Below are 18,779 nucleotides of genomic sequence, written 5' to 3'. Positions count from 1 at the left end.
TCAGTATTGTAGTCCATAGTGTGTATGTACCAAAGTGTGTTTAGCAATTCTTCTATTGATGCTCATTGAGGCTGTCTCCCTCTTTTTGATGTATCTCTTGTACACAGCATATTGAAGGATTCTGTTTTCTTATCCATTGGGCACTCTGTGTCTCTTGGTTGGTGCATTTAATCCATTTACATTCAGTGGTGTGGCACTGTAGGATAAGCACTGGACCACAAGGTCAGTTTTAACTGTAAGGTCAACAGTTCAAATCTACCAGCCACTTCTTGGAAACCCTATATAGGATCACTATGAGTCAAAAGCAAGTCAACGGCACTAAGCAACAACAACAATAAACTGATTACGTCATTTTGCTGTGTGTTTCATTCTTTTACATAATTTTCTGCCCTGAGTTCATTTTATTTTGGGGTTTTCTTTGCATTTTAATTTCTGTTGTGTTAATGTTTCTCATTTTCTAAATCTTTCTGATTTTCCTCTTTTAAAAATTTTGATGTGAAGGTATATTCATTTTCTTTGCAGTTAACCTTTTAATTTATTAAGTTTTCTCCACATTTAAAGCAGTCTTTTTGTATCTTGAAATTTACTTAACTTCCTTGCCTTTTGGAAGTTCTCGATCTACATGATTCCTTCTTTGTACTTTGTAGTTGGCTTAACTATAAATTGATATCTCGTATTCCCTATTATCAGTATTATAGGTTTGTTTTACTTTTAATACTACTATACGAATTGGGCTGCTAACCTCAGGGTCAGAAGTTCAAAACTACTAGCTGAGACTTTCTGCTCCTGTAAAGATTTACAGCCTCGAAATCCCTGTACAGGGTCGCTATGAGTCGGAACCAACTCCACGGCACATAACAACAATAACAACAATATCCAAACTGAGTTCTGGGTGGGATTGTCATGTATAGTAATCTCAGGTTGCTGTCTGTCAGATGATGTGGGTTCTTAGTCCAAAAAAATACCCTTTAGCATATTTTGTAAAGTTAGTCTGGTCATTACAAATTCCTTTAATTTCTGTTTATCATTAAATATCCTAATTTGCCATCATATTTGAGGGAAAGTTTTGCTGGGTATATGATTTTTGGTTGGCAATTTTTTTCTTTCAGAGTTTTTTATATGTCATTCCATTTCCTTCTTGTTTGCATGGTTTCTGCTGAGAAATTAGAGCTTAGTCTTATTGGTTCTCCTTTGTAGGTAACTTTTTGTTTATTCCAGAGCTGCTCTCAGGATTCTTTCCTTGTCTTTAGTTTTGGAGAGTTTGGTTATGATATGTCTTGATGATTTGCTTTTGGGGTCTATCTTGTTTGGTGTTCATTCAGCTTCTTGAATGCTTATCTTCTCATCTTTCATGATGTTAGGGAAGTTTTCTTCCAACAACTCTTCAACAATTTTCTCTTTGCTTTTTCTCATCTCTTCATATTCTGGAATTTGAATTACCTGTAAATTGTTCCTCTTCATGGTGTCCCACATAACTATTAGACTTTCTTTGGATTTTTAAATTATTTTCCTGATTGTTCTTTTAGCATATTAGTAGTAAGAGATTTATCTTCAAGTTCATTAATTCGGGCTTCCATTGCTTCAAATCTACTCCTCTGCCTTCTCAATGTATTGTACATTGAAATCTCAGTATTAATCTTCTGGATTTCTCATTGAAGGTTTTGTATTGTTTTAAAATTTTCATTTGTTTTGTCTGTTTCTTCTTGTAGTGTTTTCCTGAATTCTTCTAAAGATTTTTCTGTGTTCTCTTTGCTTTCCTAGGTCTTTTTTTTTTTTTTTTTTATCAAACCTTTGAATTATTAAATACTTTGAATACTTAAATATTGTTCTTTTCAATTCTTTTTCAGTTAGTTCCATTCCATTTTCTTCCTCAGAAACATTTTCTGGCTCTGCATCTTGGTCATTTGTTTGAACTCTTCTCTCTCATTTTTTGATGTGAGCTAAAATTACCTGTTGTATCTGGGTAATTGTGGAGTTGTTGTATTTGTATTTTATTGATGATTGTTTGTTGGTGTGTTTTTCAGATTTCACCATCTGTCTCCTTTGGGTGTTGTTAGAAAATGGAAGTGGGTACACCATTCTCATTCACCATCTTTTTTATTAAAAAAATTTTTTAAATGTTTTATTGTGAATTATGTGGATGGGAGACCATTAGCTTTACATTCATCCTATCATATATCATTTCACTCCATGGTTACAGTCCCCTCCATGTATCATCAAACAACCACTCAAGCCTTCCCCCTGGTCGTCAGCACACAGTCCCTCTCCTTCTTTGGGTCTAGAGTCCCCAGCCACTCCATCTCTCCATATCATCATCTCTGCCTCTATCTCTAGCATCACTGTTTCTCTGGGTAGGGTCCCACACTCTGCTCTTCTCCCTTAATGGTCCCAGGGACCTCCACTCCTGGACTGCAAAGTCAACCACTCCCCTCCTTTTGTTACAAAATGTCTACCTTTACATTTCCAAACCTCACAGTCAGTCCTGATAAAAATTATTCACTATTGTACCATGAGAGTCCTATCCCCATCTCCTTTCATCAGCCCTACCCAGACAGACTGGATACTACTCAGTGGAGACTCTACCTTCCTCTGCACCCTCTGGATCTAGGCTCCCTCTTTAAAGCTTGTAAGCCAGTCACTTCTTGCCTTTGTAGCCACCTCCATTTTGGGTAGCCAATGTCCAAGTTGTCCATCCCTGTCTACCCTGTGTACCAAGGGGGGTGGGAATGATCCTCGCTGTAAAGATTTGTTCCTTCTTTTGAACAAAAGAACCCATAGGTGTAGGTCAAGTTCATCAAATTGTATCTGATTACTCTTTTTTTCTTCTTCTAGTTAAGTTCTGATCATCCAGCCATTGAAACCAGGTCAAATGGGTATTATCTGCAAGTGTGCGTGTTCTCATGCTTATCCCCTCACTTCTTATGAACTGGATGCTTCACTCTCCACTCTAGTCTTCTGTGGCTATGTCACTGACTCTGGGCCCAGGAGTCCCTAGGTCTTTCCATACTGCTGCATGCACCACCTTTTAGGGTGGGTTTGGCTGGTACTGTCTGCCATCTATCGTTGATTAGGTTGCATAGGAACTGGTATTAGCCCCTGCTTAGTGGGTGGAGTTGCAGATGGTGTGGTTGTGGTTGGGTTGTATGGGCAAGACTGCTGTCTCCTATTGGATGAGAAAGAGAAAACTCCTCCCAGATACATACACAAGAAAACAAAAGAGAATAAACAAACAAGGAGCCAACAATAAAAATATAAAATAATAAAGAGAAAAAAAAGAAACAAAACAGGCAGCAACCAGAAAAAAGAGTATAACAACTATAAAGACTAACAAGAGACAAGGAAATGGAGCTCTCGAAGAGAAAATAAAAGAGAAAACAAAAGGAAGAAATTTTAAAAACACTTATAAAAAGTGAGAGAGGGAAGACAAAAAGAGAAAAAGTAGAGAGCAGTAAAACAAGATCAAAAAGGAAAGAGAGAAAAGGAGAAATGAGTAACAGAAGAAGGAAAACACCAGCAGAGATAGAAAGGATAAAATTCAAGGGAATAGAAAGAGAAGAAAATGGAGGAGAAGCATAAACAAACAGAAACAAGAAAAGGGAAAACAACAAACCCCAAAACAAAAACAATAAAACAGTGTAGCTGTTGGATGCAGAGAAGAGAAATCTCTGGGGGACTCCTGGAAACCTAAGAGCTCACAAGGTGGGTGTGGGAGGCATGAGACTTCAGAGTTTCTAGCCCTGTTGGAGTTTCTATCATCCTTGGTCTTATTTATGTTCAGGGCTCTCCTGGAGACCCTTGCTGGAGCTAGTTTTAGTGGTGATGCTTTCATCATAGGCATAGGCAGTGCTAGCTGAGTGGGATGAGCCATAGCTGAGTGAAGATCTTGTTAATGTTGTTGAAGACCACACATGTTTCAGTCAGGACACCACGCAATTACAGTCTCATCAGCTAATGTCTTCATCTTGGAACAATTCCTTCTTATTGAATTTTGGAAATAAGAAACGAAACATTTTAACAATTAATCCAGGTCATTGGATCCTATCAGGTTCACCAGATGGATTTTTAAAACAATAATAACAACAGAAATGATGTCTAGAACTTTCTACAGAGCAATTTAAAAAATGGTCTTCTAGGAGTCCTGGTGTGGTGTTGCGGGTTAATGTGCTGGACTGCAAGGTCCGTTTGAACCACAGGGTCGGCAGTTGAAGCTCACCAGTCACTCCTTGGAAACTCTATATAGGGTTGCTTTGATTTGGAACCAACTATACAGCACTTAACAATAGCAACAAGGGGCGAGGCAGTGTATTGTTTTTTAAAAAACAGCTTTCTAGGAGGCAGGGTTTTGAACCCTCATTTAAAGTAGTAGAATCAGATTGTTCAGATTTAACAATTGTGCATACGAATTACCTGAGAGCTTGTTATAAATACAGATGCTGGACACCACTCCTGGAGATTTTGACTCCGGACTAGAGTGAAGTCCAGGAGTCTGTGTTTTTAACAAGGATGTGTACCTGGACCACAATTTGAGACACACTGGACAAGATGCCACATTTTTTGCCCTAGTTTGGTCTAAAATCACGTCTCTTAGTCTTCGGCACTTTTCTTTCCAGTCTGAAGATCAACTTTATGTCAGGAAAATACTTATGTAGAATGGTGGTGGCAGTGGTGGTGGTATGCCCTTTCGTCAGTTTTGACTCTTAGTGACCCTGTATAGGGTTTCCAAGGCAGTAAATCTTTTGTTGTTGTTGTTAGGTGCTATCGAGTCGGTACTGACTCATAGTGACCTTATGCATAGCAGAACATATCACTACCTGATCCTGGGCCAACCTCACTACTATTGCCAGGCTTCAGTCCATTGATGCTGCCACTTGGCCAATCCATCTCGTTGGGGGTCTTCCTCTTTTTCTCTGACCCTCCACCTTACCAAACATGATATCCTTCTCTAGTGACTGGTGCCTCTTGACAATATGTCCCAAGTATGAGAGATGAAGTTTGTCCATCCTGGCCTCCAAGGAACACTCTGGCTGCACTTCTTCCAAAACTGATCTTTACAGGAGTAGAAAACGTCATCTTTCTCCCATGGAGACTTGCTGATCTTGCAGTTAGCAGCCAACACGTAACCACTACGCTACCAGGGCTTCCTTAAGTAGAAGAGGAGTCCTATCAACTAGGTTAGACTCTGTTGCAGCAACAAATGAAGCCCCTCCCCCCATCTCAGAGGCTTTACATAACAAAATTCATTTCTCATTAAACTGCATGACTTTCACATGGCGGACCTCTGCTCCATGTAGTCACATGGAGAGCTGGCTGATGAAAGTACATGCCCTATCAACAAGGTAAGTGGCAGAGCTTGACAAGAGTGTGGAAAATTCAAAATGGTGTACAGTCCCTTGGATGCAAAGTGATGCCAGGCTCACGGTCCATTGGCTAGAACATGCCCCCCACCCCTCAGCCCCCAAAATAAAGGGAGGCTAGAGAATGAAGAGGAGTTCTGGAAACAATTGGCAAACCAGCCTCTCATCCTTGGAAGTAGAATTGTTGTGTCTTATCTTTGGCTTCTTTTATCTATTGACAATGTTTTATCTTTGTCAATCAAGCAAGTATTTTTTGAGTCCTAATTCCGTGATCAGCACTATGCCAGAAAATAATGGAAGATGAGCTCCAAAAGAAATAAAGATATGCTTCCTAATCCTCTAGATTCTTTGGGGAGATAACATTTACAGATAAGGAGTAAGTGAACAATAGATGATATTGTATAAATGAGGACCAGATTCTATGGGTGGCTACCTTGCAGTAGATACTTAGAAAAGGTATGATCAGAAGGCCTGGGATGGTCAGGAAAAGTTTGATCAAGACTGTGGCAGTTGGGTTAGGACTGGAAGGATGTCTAGGTAATAAAGAGCTGGAGAGTTACTCCTAAGTGAATCCAAGTGTTAGCTGTCTGGGGAGCCCTGAGTGTATGTTTGCTACTGTAGAATTTTCATTTTGGTTACTAAACCACCAGGAATCCTTGAGTTAGTTCTGATTCATGGCCACCCCATTTGTGTCAGAGTGTTCCAGGGTTTTCAATGGCTGCTTTTTCAAAAGTAGATTCCCAAACTTTTTTTTTTTCTTTCCCTATTTCTTTTTCTTTTCTGAGGTACCTCTGGATGGATTCATATTTCCAATCAGTCTACAAGCAATCCAGCTCCTAAACTGTTTGTGCTACTCTCGGGGCTACATTGTGGTTTCTCTATGGCCATAATTAGCTGAACAAAGCACACACATGTTAAACAGTGGTTTACTTGTGAAATAACTTTTATACTTTTTTCCTATTCAAGAGGGGAAGTTCCTTGATTCAACTTTTCAGACCATGAGATTGCTCCGTGCAAGGTTTACCAATGTCTCCTTCCTCTATGAGGACCCCAGGTAGAGTGTTCCCCAAGGATGACCTGCGTGTAGGGTTCACATTGTCATCTGTATGCCTTGTGAAACCCTCCTGCCCCTGCCATGCTGGTACTACTACAAGAGCAATGGTATTAGAGGACACCCCAGGCTTTCTCACCAAGGGTGGGGCTCTGCCAGCCCAATAAATCAACAGAAAAAGAATAAATAGATGCTCTCACTACCCTTCCAGAGGAGGCTTGTGCAATTACCGGCTCTGTGCTTCTGCCTGGGACCAGAGGAACCTGGGAGGGTGTGGAAGGCCTCCATCCCTCAGAGACAATGAGCCAAGTATCTCAGAGCAGTGGGGAAGGCCCTGGAGGCAGAGCCTGTGGAGGGGGTGGGTCGGCTGGAAAGATTAGCATCAGCTCCTGGTGTTGCAACTAAGTCTCGTGCTGGGACTAGAGGCACAAAGCAGTCTGGAGATAAGTGAGTGGGGCTGGAAGTCTGGGTCAGGATGGGGAGCACCTTTGAGAATGGCCTGCTTGGCAGTGCTGTGAGAACTGAGGTTTGCACATGCCTACTGGCTTGTGGCTTTGGCCCCATAGCAAAGCAGGATGGGAGATAGGAGGAGAAAAAGTGTTGAAATATCAAAGGGAGGCTCTGGCAGCTCTTACTCATGGGTGGCTGAATCAGGGGCAACTTGGGGAGGATTTGGGCTTGGGATCTGGGTAGAGGTTCTTATCAGGGACTTCTAATAGAGTGGTCCCTGTATCATCCTCAGGAGGTTATATGGCCTAGGTTACATCCTCTCCTACAATTCCCTTGTTTTACAACTTCGTGAGTGAGGTTCAGAGAGGGAAACTGACTCACTCAAAGTCACACAGTTAATAGTGGTAGAATCTGAACTGCTCAGTTCTCCTGCCTGTCAGGGGATTGTGAAACACACATACAAACATGCATATGTATGTATGTATGTTGTTGTTGTTAGGTGCCATCGAGTCGACACTGACTCATAGCGACCCTATGTACAACAGAACGAAATACTGCCCAGTCCTGGGCCAACTTCATAATTGTTGCCACGGTTGAGCCCACTGATGCTGACACTTTGCCCTTCCATCTTGCTGGGGATCTTCCTCTTTTTCTCTGACCCTCCACCCTACCAAATATGATATCCTTCTTCAGCAACTGGTCCCTCCTGACAATATATCTGAAATATGAGAGACGATGTCTGGCCATCCTGGCTTCCAAGGAACACTATGGCTGTACTGCTTCCAACACAGATCTGTTGGTTCTTTCGGCAGCCCATGGCACTTTCAATATTCTCCTCCAACACTATAACTCAAAAGCATCAGTTCTTCTACGGTCTTCCTTATTCACTGTCCAGCTTTCGCAAAGCATATGAGGTTATTGAAAATACCATGGCTTGGGTCAGGCGCACCTTAGTCCTCAAGATGACATCTTTGCTCTTCAATACTTTAAAAAGGTTTTGTACAGCAGATTTGCCTAATGCAATACATCGTTTGATCTCTTGACTGCTGTTTCCATGAGTGTTGATAGTTGATCCAAGAAAAATGAAGTCCTTGACAACTTCAATATCTTCTCTGTTGATATGAATGTTGTATATTGGTCCAGTGGTGAGGATTTTTGTTTTCTTTACATTGAGATGCAATCCATACGAAAGACTTTGCTCTTTGATCTTCATCAGTGAATACTTTAAGTCCTCTTCACTTTCAGCAAGCAAGGTTGTATCATATGCATATTGCAGGTTGTTAATGAGTCTTCCTCCAATCCTGTTTTTCTTATCTAACCCAGCTTCTTGGATTATTTGCTCAGCATACAGGTTGAATAAGTATGGTGAAAGTATACAACCATATCGCACACCTTTCTTAATTTTAAACCATTCAGTATTCCCATTTTCTCTTTGAGCAACTGCCTCTTGGTCCATGAACAGATTCCTCATGAGCACAATTAAGTGTTCCAGAATACTCATACTTCACAATGTTGTCCATAGCTTGTCATGATCCACATAATTGAAAGCCTTTCATAGTCAATAAAGCACAGGCAAACATCTTTCTGGTATTCTCTGCTTTCAGCCAAGATCCATCGGAAATCAGCAATGATATCCCTCTACACACCTATATACATATATACATTCATATATACAATATACACAGATGCCAAACATGGAGTCCTGGTGTCATGCTTGAGGTTAACCTCAAGGTTCAAGCTCACCAGCCACTCCTCAGAAACCCTATACATGTTCTCTATGCTGGAGCTAACTCAACAGCAACAACATACCAAACATGCATATACATACAACAATACACATATACAGGAACATACTTATACAAGATGCACATGCTTGCAACATAATATAACATGCGTGTACATACACATGTATAGATACACATGTGGCAGATCAAACAACAGGACAGGAGTCTAACTCAGAGTGGGAAGCTTGGTGGAAAGGGCACCAAGGAACACCTGCATGACTTTCTCAGCACCTGATGCTTCCTGGGTGTTCTCTCCTAGGCTGAACCCATTTCACAAAAGAGCGGAAATACGTTTTATGTCTAGAAGAGAATTATAATAAAGTCACACTTTGCACTGGGCATTGTTTTAAGTACTTTTCATATGTCAGTTAAAGTAATCCTTAATAACTTCCCTATGAGGGAGATATTAATATTATCCTCACTTCACAGATGAGCAAATAGAAGTATAAAGGTCAAGTAATATGCACAAGATCACACAGCCGAGGGGTAGAGGTGAGAATCTGAGTGGACAGTCGAGTTCCAGAGTTTGTGTTTCCAACCACTGTAGTTGGTGCCTCTGACAGGCAAGGTGAGGCACATAAAGAATGGGGAGGGGGTAGGATGGAGCTCAGGGCATTTCCTGGAGCACTGGAAGCAGGGAGGAGGTGCATGCTGAGGCACCTTTGTTGTGTTTGGTGTTGACTGTGGTGTGGGCACTTGGGCTTCTCCCCTGGTGAGCACTCCCCAACTCCTTCAAGGATTTCTTCTCTTTAGTGAAATGGGACTATCATGAAAGATAAGATAAAAAACAGTTACCATTGAGTGGATTCTGACTCCTGGTAACTCCATGTGTATCACTCAGACTAGACCTAGACTCCATAGAGTTTTCAGTGGCTGGTGTTTTGGAAGTAGATCACCAGATGTTTCTTCTAAGGTACCTCTAGATAGACTTGAACCTCCAACCTATTAGCTAACAGGCAAGCATGTTAACTGTTTGCAATAAATATTATTTTCCCTGCTTTGTGAAGTGGGGATAGAATACGGGTTAGATGACTAAAAGCTTCCCCATCTTATTCATTCATTGAAGCATGTACCATGTGTTGTTTTTTTGTTTTGTTTTTTAAGTAAAATGCCACAGATAAGACAACAGTTCAAATATAGCTTCAGGCACAACTTACCTTCCACTGATTCCTCCTGGATCCCCAACTGTTCTCGACAAACCTGTAATTGTCCCAGCTGCTTTCTGAAAACATGGGCCCAGAGCCTCTCCCACGTGAATGAATGGCAGCAGCCTGGCATGCCTGGGTCCCACCTGGGCCCCCAGCAGGAACATTTGCATATTTCCTAGGCTCTCCTTTGAAATTCCACACCAATAATTAAGGATTTCTAATTCTCTGGTAATTGAGTACCATTTGGGACTGATTAAGCAGATACTATCTAAATAATTATCTATTACAGCATTACTTTCCTTTGTGTGGACTATGAATAGCTTGTTAAAAGTGAACATAAAGTATGTCTCCCACCTGGCTCTGGTTATGTCTGACACAGTCTCTCTCTCTTTTCCTTACTGTTGCTCCCTCTTGCCTCCTTTTCTCTTCCTCTCTCTTTCTCCCTCTCTTCTTTTGCCACAGTGCTATAAAGCTGAATCTGAATCACAGTAATTTGGTGATAAAATCAACTCCATTGTTTGCTCTATGGAACTGGAGATCAAATGAGCAGTTGTTAGTTGCCAGGAGTTGGCTATGGCTCCCAGCAACCTTACATGTAACAAAAGGAAATGGTCTGCTATATCTTCACGATCTTTGATGGGTTTGAGTCTATTGTTGTGGTTCTTCTATCTACTTCCTTCCACTTCTTCAGCGCTCAACATTGTGATCAACATTCATTTTGCCCTCAACACTCATTTTGTGCGTGCACTAAAGGGTTCTTCACACCTTCTGAGTCCAGATTATTTCAAAGGTTTAGAGTTGCTCTTCACTGGTTTGGGCTCTAGTGGGGAGCAGATACCTGTTTCAGCTCTTGTCTGGTCTCTAATAAAATTCCTTCTCTCTTATATGACAGCATCAAAAGTTCTGGGGATACAGTGGGTATTCAAAAAGCTCTTGAGGAATTAGACAGATGGATTGCAGTTCTAGGTGGGGTTTTAAAGAAAAAGAAATGTGCTAAAGGGTATCAAGGACACCCCCAGGCCGCTGCCCACAAGTCTCAGCTGTCAGTGCAACTGGCTAGTAGTGGAGTCATACTCTCTGCAATTTAAATGATTGACAGCCATACTTGTCTCACATTTTCGAGACTCCAAGAATTCCTAGGTAGGCCATGGCCAGTTGACTTGGGTTGACCTTGGCCACTCTTCACTAGATTTATTGCTAAAACTATCCCAGAGGGAATGGGAAAGCATCAAATATCTTTTTTAAAATTGCAGTAAATATATGTAGCAAACATTTGCAGTTGCAACAATCTTCACATGTCTAATTCAGTAACACTAATTATGTACCTCAGGCTGTTCAACAACCATCCTTAGCCATTACCCAATTTTTTCAATGGCAACAAATATCTTGTGTTTCAAATCAGACCCAGCATGGACTGATACTCTTTCCCCTTGTAAATACAAGAGCTCATGTATACATATGCCTGGTGCTATAGGCAGGCCCCCACCAGATCACCACCTCAGATGTCTCTGTACTTTGTTGTTGTTTGTTAAGTCCTGTTGAGTTGGTTCCGACTCATAGCAACTCTGTATAAGGTTTCCGAGGAGCGACTAGTGAGCTTGAACTGCCAATCTTGTAGTTTAAACAGACATTGAAGTCTAGCACATTAACCCACAGTGCCACACCAGAATTATTTTATCCTTTGATGGCTTTTTCCCATCTATGGAATGACAGTATTTCTGTGAGGTCTTATCCAGAAATCAAATCTGCTAAGATTCTATGAAAGTAGATATGGTCAAGAATGAGTTGAGGAAATATGAGAGGGTTTCAAAATGTGTATGGAAAAATAGAATTGAACAGTATTGGAATTTCCCATAAATGTTTTGAAGCCCCCTCATGTCAATAGTGATAGACCAGAAATGGACTAAATCGGATCCAGGACAGTGGTAGGAGGGAAAAGTTGGGGGGACTCTAGCTCTGGAGTAAAAATAATAAACCAGATGAATGAAGGAAACAGCTGAGGGTGGGACTGGAGGATAGCCTAGAAGAGACTCAGGGTTAATAAGGTCAGCAGTAAGTACTTGGGGCTGGAGCAGTTGTGTGTGGACTTTGATACAGGTAGGATCTTAAGAGGAGGGAAAATTTCTGAGGTCCGACTGAGGTTCCAGGGAGAAACTCTGGCATTGTGGTCATCAAACCTGGGCATCCAACAGAACTACCTGGGAGTTTATTAAAATAAAGATGCTGAAGCCCCACCTCTGGGGAGTCTGGCCCAGCAGGTCTGGAATCTGCTCATGAAACAAGGATCCTATGTATTTTCATGCAGCAGTTACCTGCCTGATGTTAGAGAACCACTGTGTCTAGTGATGAAATTAAATCATCCAGGAGGTTCCATTTGGCAGGAGGAGGGGAGCACACCCTAGAATTCTGGAAATAATGGAGTGTACTTGTCTCATGCCCCAGTCTATAATGCTCATGCCTTTGAATAAGAGGACATGGAGGAGTCATTGAGAGAAGAGAGCTGTTTGGTTCCAAGGAGGCGATCCCTTGTGTCTTAGGAAGTAACACCAGAAAATTAGCCTCATCTTTTAAGAGGTAGCTAAATGGAAGGTTTACGAGCATAGACTATGAAGTCTGGACTTGTACCTCAGCTAGGGTTGTCTATTTAGCAAGCAAAATTACTAATAGAGGACATCTGTTAAAACTTGAATTTCAGTGCTGTATATCATGTGGCCATCCCAGTTCTGTTCCTCAGTTTCTCCCTCTGTCAAATGGGGATAATAACTATCCCACCTCACAGCATTGCTAGAGGGTTAAATGCATTAAAACATGAGTTAAAATGTGCTTAGGACAGTGCCTGGCATATGTTATTGCTAAGTGCCATCTAGTCAATTTCGACTCATATGGACCCTTTATAGAGCTTCTAAGACTGTATCTTTGTGGGAGCAGAAAGCCTCATCTTTCTCCCACGGAACAGCTGGTGGGCTCAAACTGCCGACCTTGTGGTTTGCAGTCCTGTGCTTATCCTACAGAGCCACTGCACTCCCAGTGCCTAACATATACTAAGTGCTAACTAAAAGTTAGCTTTTATTATTATTTCTGGGTGCCCCTCTGATACTTTGATCTCAAATATATATCAAACTAGGAGCACAGACTCTTAAGAGTTCTTGAAATTTGCAACAATATTGTTTTTACCTTTAACTCAAATAATGTGATCCAGTGATCACTTCCTTGATGGACCAAGTAGAATCCATAGAGAGGGAATGCTCATGGTCAAAATCTTCACCACTAAGTCTCTCTAGACATCTCTATAGTAGATGTTTTGGGCCACAAAGGGAAACCACTAGCCAAGAGTATGACTAATTCACCCCATTGCACCCCACTCCATGGTTGAAGATTAGCAATCCCTAGAGAATGTCTTGCACATCACAAATAGTGACTACTCAGGTATCAGAATGCAGAATGTCAGTGTTCAAAGGACTTTAGGATTTAAAATCATAAACAGTCCTGTCCAAAAGATTTTTGGTTTTTTGCATACATAGAAATATTCTATATTAGCGCCATTCAATGTGATAGCTACTAGCCATTGTAGCTATTGAGTACTTGGAAGACAGCTAGTACAACTAAGAAACTAAATTTTTTTAAAATTTAGCCACTTGTGGCTGATATTTACCATTTTGGAAAATACAGAAGATGCAATGTCTGGAATCCAAAAAGTTAATTTAAATGTTCCCAAGTCATCCATCAACTATATATAAGGCTGGAGGTAGAATCCAGGTCCTTTGACTCCTTGCTCAGTGCTTTTTCTGTCTAGAGCACTTAAAACTAGTGTGCACACTGACTTTGTGATAGGCTGTTCTACCTAGAAAGCTTCGTGACATTAAACTAGATTACAAGACATTCTTACCTCTAAAACCCTGAGAATACTCTGTCAGGAACAAGGTGGATAAGATACAGTAATGCTGCCTGCAGAGTTACAGACATTTCTTCAGGCTTTAATCCTCAAATAAACAACTCTGCTCTTTCATCTTCTCTGGATGACACCTCTTTTGTTACAGCTGTCAAACTCTGTGACGCCTTAAGCCCAACCCGGCTACATTATCCAGTAAGTTTCAGAGGAGTTGGCCTGGCCAGGTTTAGGTCATAGCTCCACGTGTGCCTGACCTGCTCAGGGCCATCAGCACAAGCCCATTATGTCCCTCTGAGCATTTGCATTCCTGAGGACCCCGTGGGGAGGGAGAAGGAGAATAGGTCCTGGCTTATTCATCTGTGAGCAGGAAGCAATAAAGAAAGTGTGTTGGGGTCTGGAGCCAGCCAGACTGCCTTATTATCTGAGTGACCTTGGGCAAGTCACTTAATTTCTCTGTGCATGTTTTCTCATCTATATAATGAGAGACAATAACCAAACTCATCTCATGGGGTTATTGTAGGATTCAAACAGTTAATACACGAGGCAAAGCACTTAAAATAATGTCTGGCATATAGAAAAAGCATTAGCTATTGATGCAAATTATTAACGGGGTTGTTTGCTATCAAAAAGTTTGCATTTCTGGTAAGTTTCCAGGTGATGCTGATGTTGCTGGCGCAGTAAGCACTTTGAGAGATACTTTCTCTTTAAGAGCTCATCATCTGTTATTGTTAGGCTGACCTAACAATTGACATTGTTCTGTTGATTCTGTTCCCTTTCTCCCATCTTTTTTCTCCTAGCTAGTCTTACCCTTATCCCCAATTTTCTATTTAATATTCTGCAATAGTTGCCGATTACAGAAAATGGTCCAACAGGACCGTGGCTCCCTGTATGCGACCATGAGAGCAACTTGTGCACCTCCTTACAATCTGCTCCAATATCCATTTCCTTGCGTCCTCTGTCCACCCTAAGCGAGAGTGGCGGCACTTCCCGCAGAGCGCACCACACTGCCTAGGCAGTCCAGCTGCCGCCACCTCCCGCTGACCCTGCAGCCTCCGAAGGACTCCGGGGAACCAATGTCCGGGGGACGGGACTGAGCATCTCATCCCTTAATGCCTCCTCCCTGGGCCGCCGCAGGCGTTGCAGGTGTCAGTTTCTCCTTTGGCGCTGCTCCTTGAAAACCCTATACAGAGTCACTATGAGTCAGAACCAACTTTACAGCACATAACAACCACCACCACCTACTCACCTCATCATCATTATAATTTCCTCTTAAACCCTTCCTCCTGCCTGGGGAATTTCTTAATAACAAAACTTCCTATGTGCTTTAGGTGGAAGTTTACAGAGCAAATTATTTGTCCCAATCAACAATTCATCCACAAAAATTTCCATGGTATTGGTTATAATCCTCGCAGTGTTTCAGCTCTTTCCCCATTTCCTCCCTGGGATCCCCAGTTTCATTCATCAGACTTTTCTGTCCCTCCCGGTCTTCTCATCCTTGGTTTTGGTAACTGTTGCCCGTTGGCTCTGTATAGTAGAGTGTTCTTAAGAGCACATTCTTCATGTCCTTTCATTTCCCAGAAGGTGGCCTCCGGGAGTGTCTTCAGTCTCCTTAGAAGGTCTTTTCAGGGCAATCTTCCGCGGTGGGGTGAGGGGCGTAGTGGGGTGGGCAGTAGGAATCCAGGTTGGGGAACCAAGCAGCTCCCTGGGATCTGCCTGCCGCACCCCACCCCCAACCTGCTCAGAGCCTCAGAGCCTGGGAGGAAAGGGGGAGCATCTCTGGGGACTGCGACGCTCAGGAAAGAGCAAACCGATTTTCTTTTTGTTGTTTTTTTCCCTAGACAGAACCAGAAATAGTACCATTGGCCATCCTGCCCCCAGGCTTCACCGATGACCGATTTTGCACGTGGATAGGGCCCCAGCCTGGCATTGGCGAGACCTCCTTCCTCGGGAAGGGCGGCAGTGGCTGGAGTATCTGGGTCAGGGCAGAAGGCCCTGAACAACTTTAATTAAGAATCAGGCAGGGAGAGAGCTTTTTTAGAGGAGGGAGAGTTAGAGGCGGAAGAGACAGCCCCAGGCAGGGAGCCTGTGGTTACTGTGAACCTCTCCCGTGGCTTCTGGGCTCATCATTAATAACAGGGGAGGAGGATATTAAGGTGTCTTGAGCCCCTATCATAACCCACGCGCTTTACAAACATTATGGCATCTCTTTCTCACAGTAGTTTTGGTTGGAAAAATGGAATCGGAAGCCCAGATAGACGGAGGGAGTGGTTATTGGCAGAGCTGGGGTTTGAACTTTCTTCTCTGCACTGTTTGCTCCCTGCCCCAGAAGAGAAGCTCCCATTGGACCAGGTGCTTTCACTTTGCCCTGCCCACCAACCTAGGGTGAAAGGGGAAATTTCTGGGTAGGAAGGCCACAGCCCCTGATAGTCACTAGGTTCTTAGATTCCCCAGGTAGCTCGTTCACTCAGCACAGAGAGTCCAAAGACACACAAAACATACCTGTAGGGTATCAAGGGATGGTGAATCCCACAACAAAGGGAGGTGGGGAGAAGAACAGATGGTATACTTTAGTCTGAGATAAAAATCTACCTAATTCACCTGATGGAGTCGGTGGTGATGTCCATGGACTCATAGCAACTATGCATAGGGTTTTCAAAGCTGTAAATCTTGACACAAGCCGAAAGCCTTTTCTTTTTCCCAGTGAGCAGCCAGTGGATTCAAATTGCTGACCTTGTGGTTAGTAGCCCAATGTATAACCCACTAGCCAACTCAGTATAATACATTTGCTAATGCCTTTCCTGGGTTCACTGTCCCCCAGACACTCTGCAAGGGGAATGGCATGCCTTATCTCATTTAATCCTAACAGCATTGTGGGAAGTACCCATTGCACAAATGAGAAAATTGAGGTTTAGAAGGGTTAAATACTTGACTTGTCCAAAGCCATACAAGTAAGAGGTGTGAGGGCACTCACACCTGAGCTGTATTTGAACTCCTTTGGTATCTGAGCTTAGGTGGAATCAAGAAAAGGCCAGATCTTCCAAGCTGGAGGAATTTCATCAGCTTTAAATAGAATAGAATAGAATAGAATAAAATAAAATAGTAAAGTAGAGTAAAAGTAACAATAGTAGCAATAGTAATGGAAAAGGAAAGTAAAGAAAATTCTGGCCCTTCTTCTTTCAAAGGAGAAGAATCAGATCACGTTTAATAGACACATGTTCCAAAAATTTCAGGCCCATCCTGATTTTCAAATGTTTGTTCTGTGGTGTTCATTAATCAGGAAACTAATTTGAATGAATTGGTGTCTGAGGCCCAAACGGCCACTTTTCCAAAGCCTCACATCTAGAAGCAACATGAAACTCACTTGTTGGTCCTTGACTCCCACATTCTGACATAGAAAAAAGTTTAGAGTATTATAGGAGCTCTGCTTCTGTCAAGAAAAGGAATGGGAGGAAGAGACTGATCCCATTTCCATTCCATCATAACTCAGAGGAAACTTATATGAGGATATATAGTGGTTTCCTAAGCATCTATAACTCCCCTCTACCTATATGTTGTTAGTGATCCATGTGTCTGTAGTGATTCGCAGGAAACGTCTGAGGATTATCCAGCTCCTCATATTATAGGTGAAGACTGGCCTATGGTTGCATCATTAGTTACTCGTCAAGGTGCAGCTAACATCTTAATCCTTGTGTGTCTGTGCTTTAGTGAGATGCAAAAGGATCCTGTGCTAGTTTCATGGGCAAAATATGGGGTGAGAGTGAGGAGGTGAGGGTTTCAGTTTAAGAAATCCTAGGAAGGTAGGGTAGGTGCTGGCAGCTGGTAAAAGGAGAAAGGTCCTAGGAGCAAGCTGGGATGAGACCCTGAGAGCACTGGAGCACACGTGTGACCCCAGCAGGTACCGACAGTGATTGTTGGGTGCTTTCATAAACACAGTCTCTGCTTGTTCAGATATATTGGCTCAAGTATGAAACACTGAGAAACCCTTTCATGGGTGCTCCATGTCCTCCCTCCTCTTTGTCTGAAGATCCTTCCTTTCTCAAAATTCTCACTCTGGCATTATGGTCTCTAGTTCCTCGTTCATCCTCCCATGTCAGTGGTGTGGCTGCCGTCAGTGTCCCCTTTGGAATCTGGAAGAGAGAACTACAATTCTGTTGGAGCTCTTGAACACAATGTTTTCTCTTCCCAATGTTTCCCTTTATTTAGTAATGCTGAGGTCCTATAGAGCTTCAGTTCTTCACATGGACTGGAGGGTCATTATCAGAATCTGTAGTTGGATTATACCAGTCATTTCATGAGAGAAAGATAAGGCTTTCTGCTCTTATAGATTTACAGCCTCAGAAATCCTATGCAGGATTGCTATGACTCGGAAGTGACTCGACAGAACATAGCCACCACCACCACTGTTGTATGAAAACAATCATAGATATTACGTAAATAAATGGTGTGGCTGTGTTTTAATACAACTTTATTTATAAACACCATTGACCCAAAGGCATAGTTAACCACCCTCTGACTGAAAACAACAAAGGTTCATTTCAAGTTGTGTTCCATATCCAACATTGCTCTATATTGTCATCACCCTTAATCCAGAATCCACTTAATCCAGAATCCAGCGTGATGGAAGAGTAAAGTGGAATGTTGCTGACCTCCTCAGCAGAGGGACAGAAACTGGCAAAGCAATAATCAATCCTTAAAACTTCTGTTCAGATATGATACACATCTATTCTGCTCACATTTTATTGCCCAAGGCAAACCACACGCCTCTGAATTCAACCGGACAGGAAAGTACAATCTTACTGTGTGCTAAAATAAGAGACAACTAAATGTGTGCAACTGTTGTAGTGGTTACTACCGAATGCATATTTGTAGGTTAAAGGAAGCTTTCATCTTGCCCAAGGAAGTTCAGTTATTCTTCACATATTCATTAAATGCCTCTGGTTTTTAATGCCACTGAGATACTTTACAGGTAGTCCCCATTCATAAGATACATACAATGTTAAAAGAATGGATGTTGTTGTTGTTGTTATGTGCCGTGGAGTCGGTTCCGACTCATAGCGACCCTGCACAGGGTTTCTGAGGCTGTTAATCTTTACGGGAGCAGAA

The sequence above is a fragment of the Chrysochloris asiatica genome, unplaced genomic scaffold (assembly GCF_000296735.1).
Source record: "Chrysochloris asiatica unplaced genomic scaffold, ChrAsi1.0 scaffold00341, whole genome shotgun sequence".
NCBI lineage: Eukaryota > Metazoa > Chordata > Mammalia > Afrosoricida > Chrysochloridae > Chrysochloris > Chrysochloris asiatica.
This window is presented reverse-complemented; position numbering follows the sequence as displayed.